Source organism: Tupaia chinensis, unplaced genomic scaffold (assembly GCF_000334495.1).
Source record: "Tupaia chinensis unplaced genomic scaffold, TupChi_1.0 Scaffold000101_1, whole genome shotgun sequence".
NCBI classification, from domain to species: domain Eukaryota; kingdom Metazoa; phylum Chordata; class Mammalia; order Scandentia; family Tupaiidae; genus Tupaia; species Tupaia belangeri.
Window position 1 is genome coordinate 6,292,686 of NW_006159565.1, and position 4,487 is coordinate 6,297,172.

Below are 4,487 nucleotides of genomic sequence, written 5' to 3' on the forward strand. Positions count from 1 at the left end.
AAAAAAAAAAAAAGGAAGCACTGAAGTATTTAGAGCAAAAGAAAATATGGCCACAGTAATTGATTAATAGTAAACTTTGGAATGAAATGGAAAACCAAACCCAGTGACAAGGCAAAAAGGAAGAGAAAGCTTCAATGGTGTGTGCGTGCGTGTGTGCATGTGTATGTGTGTCCCTATAATCCCTGAGATTCAGGAGGCTGAGGCAAGAAGACCATGAGGTTGATGCTGGCCTGGGTGACAGAGTGAGACCCTCTGAAAAAGAGCAGGACCAGGTTGTAGGTGCCTGTAGGCTCAGCTAGGAGGCTAAGGCAGGAAACTCATGAGAAGGCAAGACCCTGTCTTAAAGGAAAAAAAAAATGCAAGAGACTATTTTTTTACAGTATATTCTTTAGAAGGACAAAAAGAAAGATGAAGGGGAAAAAAGAAAGTGATGGAGGGAGGAAGAGAGGGAAGAAGAAAGATAGGAAGAGAAAAATAAGAGAGGAAGAGAACAAAAGAGCAAAGGAAAGATAGAGGGGAAAAAAGGAAGAAACAGGACAAAAAGGAAATCATTAATACTCAGAACAGAAGCTCAGAAGTCCAAATATGAGGTAAATCACTTTAATATCTCTGAATCTTTAGTATTCCTGTTGGTAAAGAGGCATAATGGTGCATTATTATTCACCTGAGAGAGATGGTATGAGGTAAAATGATACCAATTATGCAAAAACAGAAGTAATTGAAAAAAAAGTCTAACAACCTTGAAATGTGAATATTAAAAATATGGAAGGATCAAGAGCCATCATAAAAATTAAAATAATAAATCACATTAAATATGATATTAGTGTCACATTATTGGCTTTTCCTCACACTAATAGGGAACATATTCAAACACTGAATATTAATATCACCTATTAGAAAACCAATCATAATAAAAGTCAATGATGGTAGATAATTAGGTATTAGTGAGCCCAAGCCACACTGGCAAGAATAAAGACTTTTTTCTTGCAAAATGTAAAAAGATAGTTTCCTATAGCTTCTCTAATTATCAAAATCTTCTTTGGATGATAAGTATACCAACTTTGAAGTTTATAACAACTTTGAAGTTTATAACTGGTCCCATGTGCCTTATCTGAATTTACCAAATGACAAAATTAATTAAACCATTAGGAGCATATTTCTCTTTTTTCCCATTTCCATAATGGCCCCCACTTCAAAAACAAATGAACAAATAAACAAAAAGGTTCTGACCCTCCACCCCCGATTGAGATAATGATGTAAAAGCAAAGTTTGAGGACTGATGTACACTAAATAATTGTTCGATAATTTCTGGGCTTTGTATTGTTTTGTTCATCATCAGAAATTAATATAGAAGCCCAATGCTTTTTCTTACTTACATGTAAGTTTTATCATTGAAAGCAGAGCCTTTCAATGGTGGTTTAAATTGAAATTTCTGAGCAAGGTTGAAAGCATTTTCATTTTTAATGGACAGAAACCCAGACCTATTTTTGTATTTCCAAGAAGAGCTTGCACGTGAAAAAGAAATGCAAAAAAATAGAGAAAACAAAGAAAAAAAAATGGGCATTTGGGAATAAATGGAAAACCTTGGTGACTCCCCAGATGCTATGCTAAAAAGCCTTTGTAGATCCATCCAACCTCATGGCTAGCACTTTTAGAAGGTTAGAATGATCAGCCTAGTATTTGTGACTTTTCCTTTTTTAGTAGCTGTACAGTACATCTACCATTATCTTCCCGTTACCGCTGGCTATTTTCTTAGATGCCTCAGCCAGTTCTCACATTGTTTCCTGTTTCAATGAAGTAAAGCAGTATTGAATCTCTAGCCTTTGAGCCCCACAGACTCAATCTCCATCTTCCAAATAAGTGATGCATCAATAAAAGAGCATGGATTAGGGGCCGGTAGGTGGCATGGTGGTTAAGGCACTGGACTCCCACATGACTGACTGTAATTCAAGTCCTGGATCTGACAGCTTGCTTTCCTACCTTCTCCCTATTTCCCTCTGGTCAAATTAAAATAATAATAATAATGATAAATAAAATGAAATAATTTAAAAAAGAAATGTGCTGATACAGACCTCTGAATACTGAGTCCTTATTTTTTCAGTTTCCTGCTTTACAAAAGGTTGAGTTTATATGACCAGTCAATTAGGGATGGTTTCATTTCCAAATGTCTCCTTATCCTAGTCTATTTATGGCCCTTTTAAAAAAAAATACTAAAATATTTCAGTGTAGGTTAATGAATAGCTGCTTCTCTGGGTTCCCCAAATTTCCCTCACATAGTCCTAGCCATCCCAAGCTCTCCCTTGAACACCTCCCCTGACCACCCCTCGCTCAAGAAGCTCATGGGGATTTTCAGACCAAGACCGGTTTCATTATTTGGCCTATGTCCATTCCAAGTTGTCATGCCTTAATCATACTTGTGACCTGTTATTAAATATTTTGAATTATGGACCAGACTCATGTATTTAATCAGAAAAACCACATTTTCCTCCTGTTTTCCCGAAAGAAAGAGTAATGTCTTATCATTTACCACCATGATCCTGACTATGAAACAGTATTTTGGAATTTTAATATATTTAGTTTCTTTGTAACCCTTTTCCTTCTTTTTGTGTTTGTTTTTGTTGATGTTGTTTTCTGCAACATCACTGCTTCTTCCCTGTAAAAATGTATAACTCACATAAAGCTGGCTAACCTTATATTTTTGTCCTGGTACTTGAGATATATTAAAATAAAATCTGCCATTTATATACATACATATAAATATGCATATATATGTATATATATATATATGTGTGTGTGTGTGTATATACATACATATATTTGAGAGCCAGTGATGCTGTAGCAGTTACGCCACTGAACTCCCAAACGGTTAGCCATGGTTTGAGTCCTGGAGCTGGTGGCTTGAAAATTAGTCTAGGTATGTGTGCATGCATGTCCATGATCCTGGGAGGAGAATGGAAGAGAAGGGATTATAGCATGGCCATCCCCCCTAGGTGGGGGTGACTTTTCACTTTCCCTCTCATTGTCTCTGTCTCTGTATCTCTCTTGTGAGCACATAAACCTCAAGGCAAAAACCCTCTTAAAAATAATAATTGTTTATATATACATATATATACATATATGTAATAATATTTGCATATATACAAACATATATACACATATATATGTATTATACACATATATATATATACATACACACACATATATATACATACACACAAACACACACACACACACACACACACATATATATATATTTAAAAGCAATGTCATGTTTTACTTTCTTAAATTTCCAACAAGGAAATATATTCATTAGGCTTAACACAACTTTACAAAACCAAAATGAAACAACAACAACAACAAAATCTCCTCTCTCCTTTCTTTCCTTTCCCAATATTTTTACACAATAGTGGCCATGTGTCAAAGTTTCTTTTCTTCTTCATTCCAAGCTCATTGTCACATTCAAAAAAAAAAAAAAAAGCTTATCTTGGGCCCAAAAAGGTATTTGCCTCTCCTCTCTTTTCTTCTTCACCATGAAAACCATTCTCTTTCCTTCCCATCAGTCCTTGTCTGATATCCTGTTTCAAATTCCACACCTCTGTGACTTCTTTGTTTCATTTTACTTTTTTTATAATTTTTTTTGTTTTCACATCATTAACCTTGATTTTGAAAACAAAGCAGTACCAGGAACATCTCAGCCAACACAGAATTCTAAGAGATAATTAATGTTATTGCTTTATTTCCCCAAGGGCCAAAGAGAGAACTGAGTACATTCTTAATACCTTATCCCCAATTGCAAAATGTAAAAGCTCTGAGAACCAGAGGGTTTTTTTTTTTTTCTTAAATAGAACTCAGTGGTAAAACCAAATCTAAAATGAAATGAAGCTGCTTTATAGTCTTTACCCTAATTAGTAAAAATATTTATATGTTTTTCAGTAAAAAATACTGATATATTTGATTATGAAGTTTCTACAGAACCCCCAGAAGGGTGCTAATGGAAAATATGAACCAAATTACTTTTCCAAATGAAATCCTAATCCAGAAATGCATCAGGGTCCAAAGATTTCAAATAAAAGCCCGAACCTAGAGCTAAATTCTTTTGCTTTCTGTAATTGATTGAGGACCTTTAACTTCATTTTTCCTTCTGCCTCTTTCCTGTCTACACATAATCTTCATCCTGGATCTTCCCCCTTTTGAAATGACCTCCGATGCCCATTACCTTACTCTTCTTCAGTAACAACCATAGTGTTTTTCACTGTTCATCTGAAATTCAAATTTAACTGGTAGGTACCTTTTTTTATTTGCTAAATCTGGCAGCTCTCAGTTCTTTAAAAAAAAAAATCTTTAAAAAACAATGGCCATAGGGGCATGTGTGCTCACTGGAGAGAGACAGAGAGACAGTGAGAGGGTAGGTGAGAAATCACACACACACACACACACACACACACACACACCCCAAACCCACACCAACACCCACACCCTCACCCTAA